At 46.9% G+C, this 12,953-nt stretch overlaps 1 long non-coding RNA gene across 1 annotated transcript; it reads left to right on the top strand.

The window, feature by feature from the left end:
- The first annotated feature begins 2,337 nt into the window (after positions 1-2,337).
- LOC136545678 (uncharacterized) lies at positions 2,338-3,247 on the top strand. The gene is made up of 2 exons (XR_010781127.1): positions 2,338-2,703; positions 2,989-3,247. It is a non-coding gene; the product is annotated as an uncharacterized lncRNA (long non-coding RNA).
- Positions 3,248-12,953: the final 9,706 nt, after the last annotated feature.

The raw sequence follows: 12,953 nt of genomic DNA, 5'->3' as shown, positions 1-12,953 counted from the left end.
GTGCTTGTCTTCTTTGATGACATTTTGATTTACAATGCGACTTAGACCGACCACCTGCGGCACCTGCGTTCTGTCCTCTTCGTGCTCCGTCAGCACCGGCTCTTCGTCAAGCGCAGCAAGTGCACCTTCGGCTCCCCCTCGGTGTCCTACCTCGGCCACGTCATATCCGAGGCGGGCGTCGCCATGGACCCGGCCAAGGTTCAGGCTATCCACGAGTGGCCGGTTCCCCGTTCGGCACGGGCGGTGCGCAGCTTCCTCGGCCTCGCCGGTTACTACCGGAAGTTCGTCCACAACTACGGCATCATCGCCGCCCCGCTGACGGCCCTCACCAAGAAAGACGGGTTCTCCTGGACCGCGGACACCGCCGCTGCCTTCGACGCCCTTAAGGCAGCAGTGACATCGGCGCCCGTCCTCGCCATGCCGGATTTCACCTCGCCGTTCACCGTCGAGTGCGACGCGTCCACCCACGGGTTTGGTGCTGTGCTGGTCCAGGACGGCCACCCCGTGGCGTTCTTCAGCCGCCCCGTCGCGCCGCGTCATCGTGCCCTCGCTGCCTACGAAAGAGAGCTGATCGGCCTGGTGCACGCCGTCCGTCACTGGCGGCCGTACCTCTGGGGCCGGCGCTTCGTCGTCAAGACCGACCACTACTCCCTCAAGTACCTGCTGGACCAGCGCCTCGCCACCATCCCTCAGCATCATTGGGTGGGCAAGTTGCTGGGGTTCGACTTCGCCGTGGAATACAAGCCGGGCGCTGCGAATGCTGTTGCGGACGCCCTGTCACGCCGCGACACGGAGGAGGCCGCCATCTTGGCGCTGTCTGCGCCTCGCTTTGACTTCATCGGCAAGCTGCTTGACGCGCAGCGCCAGGACCCGGCGCTCACTGCCCTTCGCGCCGAGGTCGCCGCTGGCACGCGCACGGGCCCCTGGGCGCTCGTCGATGACCTGCTGCAGTACAACAGCCGGCTGTACATTCCTCCGGCATCGCCCTTAGCTCGGGAGATCATCGAGGCTACACATGGGGACGGTCACGAGGGTGTCCAGCGTACCCTGCACCGCCTCCGGCGCGACTTCCACATCCCCAACATGAAGCAGCTCGTCCAGGATTGGGTACGTTCCTGTGTGGTGTGCCAACGTTACAAGTCCGAGCACTTAAGCCCGGCCGGCCTCCTGCTGCCCCTGCCGGTGCCCCAGGGCGTCTGGACCGACATCGCTCTAGATTTCGTCGAGGCGCTGCCACGAGTTAGCGGCAAATCCGTCATCCTGACGGTGGTGGACAGGTTCAGCAAATACTGCCACTTCATCCCGCTGGCGCACCCGTACTCCGCCGAGTCCGTCGCGCAAGCCTTCTTCGCCGAGATCGTTCGTCTCCATGGCGTTCCGCAGTCCATGGTGTCGGACCGCGACCCCATCTTCACCTCGACATTTTGGCGCGAACTCATGCGGCTGATGGGCACCAAGTTGCACATGACGACGGCATTCCACCCGCAGTCGGATGGGCAGTCCGAGGCGGCTAACCGGGTGATTATTATGTACTTGCGTTGCTTGACAGGGGACCGTCCACGGCAATGGCTGCGCTGGCTCCCATGGGCGGAGTTCACCTTCAACACGGCGTACCAGTCATCACTTCGGGACACCCCGTTCTGGGTCGTCTATGGCAGGGATCCACCCTCCATCCGCTCCTACGAACCAGGGGACACGCGGGTCGCAGCGGTCGCCAAGAGCATGGAAGAGCGGGCCGAGTTTCTCTCCGACATCCGCTACCGGCTCGAGCAAGCTCAGGCGGTCCAGAAGCTGCACTATGACAGGCACCACCGCCACGTTGCCTACAAGGTGGGCGACTGGGCGCTCCTCCGTCTGCGCCAGCGGCCCGCCGCGTCGCTCCCTCAGTCCGGCACAGGCAAGCTGAAGCCCCGCTTCTATGGGCCGTACCGCGTCACCGAGCTCATCAACGATGTGGCCGTCCGTCTGGAGCTCCCGGCCGGCGGTCGTCTCCATGATGTGTTCCACATTGGCCTGCTCAAGATGTTCCACGGGCCGCCACCAGGTGCACCACCAGCGCTGCCTCCTCTCCATCACGGCGCCATCACCCCGGAACCGGAACGTGCTGTTTGGTTTCGTTTGGCGCGAGGCGTGCGCCAGGCCCTTGTTCAGTGGAAGGGCGAGTCTCCGGCTTCGGCAACTTGGGAGGACATCGACGTTCTCCGTGTCAAGTACCCTGCCCTTCAGCTCGAGGACGAGCTGAGTCTCGAGGGGGGGGGAGATGTCATGGTCGGGCGCACGTATACACGTAGACGCCGGGCCCGTGACATCCGGCGCGACGCGGAACGCGTCGAGCGCATGCAGCGCGCACGCGAGGAGCAGCCACGCGCGATCACCGCGAGCAGTGGCTGACTGGAAGGCGATCGGAGTTTCCTTTCTTTGGCATAGCTTTCTGTTTTGGTTTTGCATGGGCCGGCCTTGATTGTAGGAGCGTGGCTCCCGGTTAGTTAAAGCCGTAAGGCTATAAACTCTCTGTATCAGCGTGTTAACAATTAAGCAAGATTATTATCCTATCTCCCATCTAATCTAAAGCCTACGGTAGAGGGGCATAACCTCACCGGAGAAGACGGCCGAAGGTTACGAGCTTCGTAGCCGAGGCCCTGCGCGTCGAGGGTTCGACGCCCTTGACAACCACCACCACCACATCGTCGAGAGTCTACTCCGGTGAGTATGAGTACGGATGTTTTACTTTCTTTGCTCATGCTTAGTGTCAAACCTAGTGATGGCCTTCGTGCCGGATTTGTTGATGTGTCGGCCTTCGTGCCGGATTTATTGATGTGTCGGCCTTCGTGCCGGAAATGTGGTTGTCGGCCTTCGTGCCGACGTTTTTCTTGCAGGTTTTGGAAACCTCCCCGTGCAGGGGAGGTGTTGCCGAAATTTTCAACTTTTCTTTAAACTCCTTACATTTTTATCTTGTCACTCACGTGCAATCTCTTCTCTTTTTTGCAGCATCAATCGGGGGCGGCGTCGAACCATGTCGAAGGGTCGCCGGCATCGCACGTCGGACCATCCCCACCTGGACCGTCGCCGGGATCGCACGCTGGGGCGTCCCACCCCTCACAGTTGCCATGAGCCGCCTTCGGAGTCGTTTTTATGTATTGAACTTGTGAACTTGGAATAGTGTGTACTTTTGAACGTGTGGTTTGTAATATATTGTTGATTTCGGACAAATTTGGTCGTTTGTGATATATAAATGTGGTTTGTGATATATTGGTGTTGATTTGTGGTTTGTGATATATATATATATATATATATGCTTTGTTGTTTACATGGAAAAGCAAAAAACAAAAAAAAAGAATTTTAGAGGTGGCTTCCCCGAGTGCCGGTGCTGTGGCACTCGGGGAATAGGGATTTAAAAAAAAAATTCTTCCCCGAGTGCTTGAACTGCGGCACTCGGCAAAGAGTATTTAAAAAAAAATTCAAAAATCTTTCCCGAGTGTTGCACTCGGGGAAGAAAATCAAAAAAAAAAAGAAAAAGAAAACGACGTCGGCCAACGACGTCAAGTCTTCCCCGAGTGCCAGCACGGCACTCGGCAAAGCCTTCCCCGAGTGCACGATTTTTGACACTCGGGGAAGACGACTTTCCCGTGAGAGGATTAGCCGGAGGCTCTTCCCCGAGTGTTGCACTCGGGGAAGGCTTCCCCGAGTGCAACTGGGCCTTCCCCGAGTGCAACTGGCACTCGGGGAATCCAGCAGTTCCTGTAGTGCGTCTCTCCTCACAGCAATCGAAATTCCCCATCGTCAAATCAACGTGTCACCAGACGGCGGGGCGGCGCCGGTGTGCGTCTTCTCCTTCTCTGGCCCGCGGGTGGGGAACACGTGGTTCAAGGCGCAGCTGGAGCAGGAGCTGGGCATGTACGTGCACGTCGGCGCGGAGCTGGCGCTGGAGCACAGGGTGTCACTGTACCTCAAGGCGGAAACGCTGGACCTGGCATGCTTCCACAACCTGGAGGTGCACCTGCACCTGCTGGACGGCTACCAGGGCCGCGGCCGAGAGTTCAGGCTCTGCGGCAGGGACTCGGCGCTTGCGACCCGACGGCGAGGGCACGGCATCGATGTTCACGATGTGCTGCTCGTGGAGGTCCAGCAAGCCGAAGGTGCTCCGGGATGCTACGCGCGGCCGGCCGGCGGCTCGGGATGGGGTGGTGCAGCTCTACGCAGCTCGCTGGCTTCCGCGACAACGCCTGCAACTCCTCCCAGCACGCACGCGCGCAACGCCACGCGGGCGAGCGGCCGGAGCGAGCAGAATGCCTTGCTAGCTTCATGGCATCACCGTGAAGTCATGCTCACACATTATACGGCCATTTTCCTTTAGAAAAATAAACTCAGAAAAACTTTAGAAATACACTTCTACAGTCTCTCTGGATGTTTGCCGAGTGTTTTTCGCGTGGAGACTCGGCATCGCGCGCAAAGCAGAATGCCTTGCGAGCTTGATGACATCACCATGAAGTCATGCTCACACATTATACGGCCATTTTCCTTTAGAAAATTAAATTTAGAAAAACTTTAGAAATACACTTCTACAATCCTCTCTGGATGTTTGTCGAGTGTTTTCGCATGGATACTCGGCAAACGTGGCATCTTTGCCGAGTGCCCGTGCCGTTAGACACTCGGCAAACGCGTCATGACCGTCTTCTCGCCATCACGTTACTTTTTTTTTGCCGAGCATCGGTTTTATTGCCGAATGCACGATAAAAAAACACTCGGCAAAGAAACTTTTGCCGTCACAGTGTACGTCGTGTGCTGTTTGCCGAGTGTAACACTCAGCAAATTCTTTACCGAGTGTTTTTTGGGCTTCACCGTGTGCCTTGGACACACGGCAAAGCTCCTCTTTACGGTAGTGTACGGTCTTTACAAAACCACTCAAGAAACAAAAAAAAAAGAAAAAAAAAGAAAAGAGACGCTAAGAGTTGACTTTGCAAGGAGGGAGGTCAGAGCCAACTCCTTGTTAAAGACTCCCCTGCAATCCTGGATATTAAGGGGAATCCCTTTAAAGATTAAGTCATTGCTGGCCCCCGGATTGTCTAGAACATGACGATCACCGCATTCAAGAAGAAGTCTGAGTTTAGTTGGTTGCTGAGTACTTGGATGACTTCAGGAAATGAGGCTGAAGGATGTTCAGGTTCATAATGTTCCAACAATACTTTGCGGTAGGGAATCTGAAGAAGAGATTATCACATATAATGTTGTTATCGCTTCCCAATGTGCAACCCTCACTAGTAGAGAACAGACTTTCGGTTCAGCACAGTAGTCTCGGCTAGCACCATTAGTCCCGGGTCCAAGTTTTCTGGGCTTCAAAGGGGGTCTACATTAGTTCCGGTTGTTATTACCAACCCGGATTAAGAGCCTTGACCTTTAGTCCCGGTTGGTAACACCAATCCGGACTAAAGGGAGACCCTTTAGTCCCGGTCGGTGTTACCAACCCAGACTAAATGACCCTATAATCCCGATTGGTGCTACTCACCCGGACTAATGGTCCTCCGATGGACTAGTTCAAAAGAAAAGCATCCCACCAAATATCACTTGTGCTGTGTAGGTGGGGTGAAAAGATACGCGCGAGGCCATGCATTAGGTCTTGGGTTCGAATCCCACGAGCTGCATGGGTGGAAGGCACTATTTTTTTTAGCCTGGGAGGACCTTTATTCCCGGTTGAGGCAACCGGCAACCGGGACTGAAGGACAATGCTTTTAGTCCCGGATTCCTAGTTTCGGTTGGAAAAAAACGGGACTAAAGCCAGTTCCCAACCGGGACTGTTGCCCACTTCTCTACTAGTGCCTCTTGTAGTTTAGTACGTAGTGCACACACATAACTGTTGTATATGCTACTGTCTTCATCCTGAAATATAGGTATCCTAAAAAATTAAGACATATTAAGAGAGTACAAAACACAAACACATATATATACCATCACTTTATTTCCTAATCAATTTAATTCCCACTGCAACGATGATGTCATCCTGCTATTAATCGGGCACGTACTGCATGATAAATGGCAAGTAACACTATGTTACTTAATGAATTTGTGTGCTTGTTTAGTGTAAAATTGTCCCTCTGTCCACTAAATCCCTTATATTTGGATATAATTTTTGAATGCTTATATATACTATATTCCAGGACATAGTGAGCATATATCATCTTTATGAACGCTATAAGCAAATATATACTATATTCCAGGACATAGTGATATATATACTCCTCTTTTTATGTCTCAAAGTTTTTCATAAACTAATAAATGAAGTTTCAAGTTTGTTTAATTTGGCCATATATACTACCTTTTGAACCTTCCAAGATACTACCAAACTAGCTTTGGTAGAAAATAACCAGTAATACCGGAATTTAATAGTATAATATGAATGGTACATTCATGTTTTCATCTCATGTAGTGTTGTTGGATTATTTGTTGTCAATTTCGTTTCACTCTTGAGAAATATTCAAATTGCACAAAAGTACCCTCAGCCACCATAGCCATGTTACACTGAATAGTAAATAATTGACAAGATAAAAGTATTTGGCATAATTAAACACAGTAATCTCGCAAAACCCATATGAAAGCATGCCTTGACTATTGCTACATCCTTGATCGTTATGACCATTATTGTACATACGACATGACACACCATTGTACACGGTATAACTGATTATTGTTGAACTCAATCTTGTGAGCACAACTATATGTTCTATTATATTTCATATCATAGATCATATAGACCAAACCTGCATATGCTGCTGTCTAATATTTCATACAGCAGCTTGATCATTATTACTGGTGTTGGTTATTACAGAATGGTTGTAATTATAAGTTGTATCTGCACAATTGCACAATAATGATGCACAATTGCATCACTATTATAGGATGCCACAATCGAGAATGGTTAATGGTTGTAATATATTTATATTATTATTATGAAACCACCAATTTTTTTGAAGGCATCGAAATCATTAAAAGTAAGAAAAATGTAATATTGTTAATATTTTATTCATATTCTTTAAACATAGCTAGTAGTTGTTTAGTAATTTACATGCAATGCAAGCTGTTGGTCCCTCCTTTATTAATTGTGCATATAGTGGGCCATGCATGTGTTTTTCCTGTGATGTGCAAAGAAATCATAAAGACCGTTGAGCTATGTCATGCCAATCTCTTATATATGTCTCAGATTTTCTTCCGCATAACTGTGATATATTTGTATCTCATATATTCTTGCTTTAAAGTTTGATACCCAGATTGTCTTTCATAATGTGCAACATATGTGTTACATACCAAAAATAAATTGTTTATCTTCTTCAGGTCCATGGAATTACCGTGGTGCTAGTTCTTTCATGCATATTTGAGAATCTAAGGATTTTGAAACTTCATACTCATTTTTATGAAGCTTCAACCATGCTATCAACTATTTCTCTGCTTCATCAAGCTCTCTTCCTTCAGGTTCTCGAAATTACGGTATGGTGATATCTTGTTGAGTGTTCATACTATCTTACCACCACTCAGTGATATTGTATGTAAAGTTCATAAAAATATACTGATATGTTGTCCCTTTAAAACTCTTTTCATACAGGACAATTCTCGACATGAAATCAATAAGGAAGTGGATGCATTTGCTGAAAACTTTCTCAGGACATTGCCGAATTGTAGTTTGGTGAAAAATCTGGAACGTCTACATCTGAAAAGTATCTCATGCTCTCCAAATGACATGCAGTTTATCAAACATGTTCTCCTCTATGCAAGAAATCTACAAATGGCCTCAGTGGAAAACTTCAAAGGACATAGGAATTCTGCATTAGATGCATCAAGAATGCTCAAAGAATTTGAAAGAGTATCACCAGCAGCAAGGATCTGTTTTCAACATCGGGACTCCTGTTGGTTGGTTTAGTTTGATGCGAATAATGTGAAACTATAAAATCCATATTTACTTCTGAACTTTGTACTGCTAATTGGAAATAAGCTAACCACGCTAGCTTTTTCGATGAGACGATCTCCATTGTTGACAAAGCTTGGGCTATCTATTTGGACTTGTGGTTGATCTGTTTGTGTGTGATGGTCAGCTAGTCTGCTATGCACTGGTAACACTAGTAGAGAAACGACCTTTGATCCAGCTAATTTGGCTTTAGTCCTGGTATTTTTCACTGCCCGGGACTAGAGAGACCTTTAGTCCGGGTTTGTAGCTCCAACCGGAAGTAAAAGTCTACTCGCAGCTGGAGGCTTCGTCTGGGACTAGAAAGGGACCTTTAGTCCCGGTTTCTGTCTCCAACCGGGACTAAAGGTCCCCTCCTATATAGCCCTTCTTCCTCCCCGAGCCCGAGCCACTTCAAGCTCAGTGTTCTTGCTTCATCGCCGGCCTCTCTTCTTCCTTATCGCCGGTGGTTACAAGATTTCTTCAATTCCTCCATCGATTCTTCGGTTCTAAAGGTTACCAACTTTATACTCTCATGTTTCATCAATAGCATATCTCATTTTGTGGACTAGATATATATGGTTTTTATGGTGGATTTTTTTTATTTGTAAGCCATTTAAGCTCAAAATCACTTTAAAGTTTGCATATTTGGATAAAGGAAGGTTAAAGTAGTTATTCAAAACTAGTATTCAGCTTTCATTTCTAGCATGCATAGCACACTTCATGGTTTAGAGATATAGAGAATTTTAGAGTTTTTTTAATTTTATTTGTTTATAAAATGAGAAATTTATATTATATTAAAAATGAGTATAGAGAGTAGATGTAAACTGCTTCCGGGTCCTCGGCCTCTCATCGGGTTCCAAAGCGACTGAGGCCGGACCTCCCTCTCATTGCATGCGGCAAGTGTGAGGAGAAGATTGTGATGGAGTACCGGATGAGGAAGGAGTGCCCCAACAAGGGCCGTATCTTCTACAAGTGTCTGGATCGCAATGTGAGTTATTTTGTCGCATTTGATGATTATGGTTAATTTATACTTATTTTCATGATGATTGTGATTAAAGTTCTAATTTTTTGTTTTAATTTCAGTGGGATGGCACTGGATATTCAGGCTGGTACTGGGAGGAAGAGTATGTTGAACACGTGCAAAACTCTCTTGCACAGGCGGCTACGGCGGTTGATGAGGCAGTGATCCTGCGGAAGAAGCCCATAGATGTTGAACAAACGCATGATCTATCTATTTTAGTTGGGATTGGTCGTAAAATCCTTATGCTGCTGAAGTGCATTTTAGCTTTAGTTTTTTTAGTGGTAGTTGGGATTGTCTACATTGTAGCGAGACTTTCATAAATTAATACTTTGTGTGGTGGCATGCATGTCGTATAATTAACTAATTATGTTTATAGGTTTTAATATGGTATGTATGTCATGTAATGCTAATGAGCCGGCATTGGATGTACAATGCTAATCACCGCTCCCAAGAGTTCATTGAGGGCGTGCATTCTTTCTTATGTGTGGCCGAGGCAAACAAACGCGATGGTTTTATGTGCTGCCCATGTGCCATATGTAAGAATTTGAAGGAATATACTAGCTCAAGGAGTCTTCATTCACACTTGTTGAAGTCGGGTTTTATGCCAAACTATATTTGTTGGACGAAGCACAGAGAAACTAGGGTTGTAATGGAAGAAGGTGAAGAAGAACAATGGGACGATGATGACATTATTGCTGAATATGGTGCCTTCAGTGAGACTGCAATGGGGGAAGCTGAAGAAGAGGTAGGGGCATAAGATGAGCCCGCTGATGATCTTGGTCAGGCCATTCGTGACGCACAAAGAGAATGCGAAAGTGAAAAGGAGAAGATCAAGTTCGAGCGCATGCTAGAGGATCACAAGAAATTGCTATACCCAACTTGTGATGCGGGGCAGAAAAAGTTGGGTACCACACTGGAATTGCTGCAATGGAAGGCAAAGAATGGTGTATCTGACAAGGGATTTGGGGAGTTACTGAAAATCCAAAAGAAGATGCTTCCGAAGGATAACGAATTGACTGCAACTACGTACGAAGCAAAATAGGTAGTCTGCCCTTTGGGATTGGAAATCCAGAAGATACATGCATGTCCTAATGACTGCATCCTCTACCATGGTGAGGAGTACGAGAAGTTAGATGCATGCCCGGTATGTCATGCATCGCGGTATAAGATCAAGCGAGATGACCCTGGTGATGTTGAGGGCAAACATCCCACAAAGAAAATCCCTACCAAGATTATGTGGTATGCTCCTATAATACCACGCTTGAAACGTCTATTCAGAAACAAAGACCATGCAAAGTTGTTGCGATGGCACAAACAGGACCGTAAGGTAGACAATATGTTGAGACACCCTGCTGATGGGTCCTAGTGGAGAGCAATCGATAGAGAATTCTTGGAGTTTGCAAATGACGCAAGAAACTTAAGGTTTGCTTTAAGTACGGATGGTATGAATCCTTTCGGGGAGTAGAGCAGTAGTCATAGCACTTAGCCTGTTACTCTATGTAACTACAACCTTCCTCCCTGGTTATGCATGAAGTGTAAGTTTATTATGATGACAGTGCTTATCCAAGGCCCAAGGCAACCTGGCAATGACATCGATGTGTACCTGAGGCCACTAGTTGAAGAACTTCTACTTTTGTGGAATAGACCAGGTGTACGTGTGTGGGATGAGCACAAACAGGAGCACTTTGACCTGCGAGCATTGTTGTTCGTAACAACCAATGATTGGCCTGCTCTAAGTAATCTTTCAGGACAATCAAACAAGGGATATAATGCATGCACGCACTGTTTCGATGACATTAAAGGTATATTCTTGAAAAAAATGTCGAAAGGTCGTGTACCTTGGCCATCGTTGATTTCTTCCTGTGAATCACCCCCTAAGAAAGAAAGGCGAGCATTTTAAAGGTAAGGTAGACCACCAGACCAAGCCGGACAACCGAACTGGTGAGGATGTACTCAATATGGTCAAGGATGTGAAAGTAGTATTTGGAAAGGCACATGGCAGCTGAGCCTATTCTGAACAACGCCGATGGTCACGCACCCATGTGGAAGAAGAAGTCCATATTTTGGGAGCTACCCTATTGGCAAGTCCTAGAGGTCCGTAGCACGATCGACGTGATGCACCTGACGAAGAATCTCTATGTGAACCTGCTAGGCTTCATGGGTGTGTATGGGAAGCCTAAGGACACACTTGAGGCATGACAGGACTTGTGATGTTTGAAAGAACGAGACAACCTACATCTAGAGAAGATAGATGATGGACGCCATTACTTAAGTCCTGCCAGCTACACTCTTAGCAAAGAAGAGAAGGAAAGCATGCTTGAATGCCTAGCAAGCATCAAGGTACCATCTGGATTCTCCTCGAATATAAAGGGTATAATAAATGTGCCAGAGAAGAAATTCCTAAACTTAAAGTCCCATGACTGCCATGTGCACATGACTCAATTGCTTCTAGTTGCATTAAGAGGAATTCTACCTCTAAATGTACATCTAGCCACCGTGAAGCTATGTGCATTCCTCAATGCAATTTCTCAGAAGGCAATCGATCTAATGGATCTAGCTAAACTACAGAATGATGTGGTTCAATGTCTTGTTTGCTTTGAGTTGGTGTTCCCTCCTTCCTTCTTTAATATCATGACACACCTTCTAGTTCACCTGGTCAAGGAGATTAGCATTCTCGGTCTTGTGTTCCTGCACAACATGTTCCCCTTTGAGAGGTTCATGGGAGTCCTAAAGAAATATGTTCACAACCATGCTCGGCGAGAAGGAAGCATCGCCAAGGGCTATGGAACAGAGGAGGTCATTGAGTTTTGTGTTGACTTTATTCCCGACCTTGACCCGATTGGTGTTCCTGAATCGCAACACAAGGGGAGACTAAGTGGAAAGGGGACACTAAGGAAGAAAACATATATTGGTACACAGGACAATTATTTTAATAAAGCACACTACACAGTTCTACAAAACTCCTCCTTGGTGGATCCGTATATCGAGACACAAAAAGAGTTGCTCCGATCCGAGTTTCCAGGGAAGTCTAAAGCTTGGATTACGCATCAGCACATGGAAACTTTCAGCGACTGGTTGCAAAAAGAATGTCAGGGTGATGAGAGTATTGATGAGCAACTGTATTTGTTGGCTAGGTAGCCATTGTGGCATATCCTCACATACAAAGGGTACGAGATAAATGGGAATACATTTTACACAGTAGCCCAAGATAAAAGGAGCACCAACCAAAACAGTGGTGTCCGCATAGATGCCACCGACCCTAATGGAAATAAGCAAACATATTATGGCCGCATAGAGGAGATATGGGAACTAAACTATGCACCTACTTTTAAGGTACCTTTGTTCAAATGCCAATGGGTAAAGGCGTCTGGAGGTGGTGTAGCAGTCGACAACCAGTATAGAATGACAACCGTGGACGTCAACAATATTGGGTAGAAAGACGAACCATTCGTCCTTGCCAAGGATGTGAATTAGGTGTTCTATGTTAAGGACATGTCTACAAAACCGAAGAGAGGGAAAAACAACAACAACCCAATCAATGAGCCAAAGCGCCACATAGTTCTTTCAGGGAAAAGAAACATCATCAGAATTGAAGACAAATCAAACATATCAGAAGATTATGAAAAGGATGACCGAATTCCACCCTTCACAGTGAACAAAGACCCAAGCATCCAGCTAAATGATGAGGACACTCTGTGGTTACGGCACGATCATAACCAAGGGATATACGTTAAGAAGTTCACTAATGTCCCCGCTTGATATATATAGTGTATTCATATTTCTGTCGTGTATTCATATTTTCTACCATTTAAATGAATTTTCTGCTTGACGGTGGATTTCCTATGGAGAATGTGTGATGAAAAAACAAATGATCAACATCAATAAGATGTGAAAACTAATTTCCTATCGAAAAGCAATAGTTTTAATGATTTTAATTAAGTAGTACATTTTTACATGGTGAAAATTATGATTATTATTTACACTATGTTAAATATTTATATG

The sequence above is a fragment of the Miscanthus floridulus genome, chromosome 3 (assembly GCF_019320115.1).
Source record: "Miscanthus floridulus cultivar M001 chromosome 3, ASM1932011v1, whole genome shotgun sequence".
NCBI classification, from domain to species: Eukaryota; Viridiplantae; Streptophyta; class Magnoliopsida; order Poales; family Poaceae; genus Miscanthus; species Miscanthus floridulus.
Note: the sequence above shows the minus strand (reverse complement) of the source record. Positions and strands in the feature narration are given on the sequence as shown.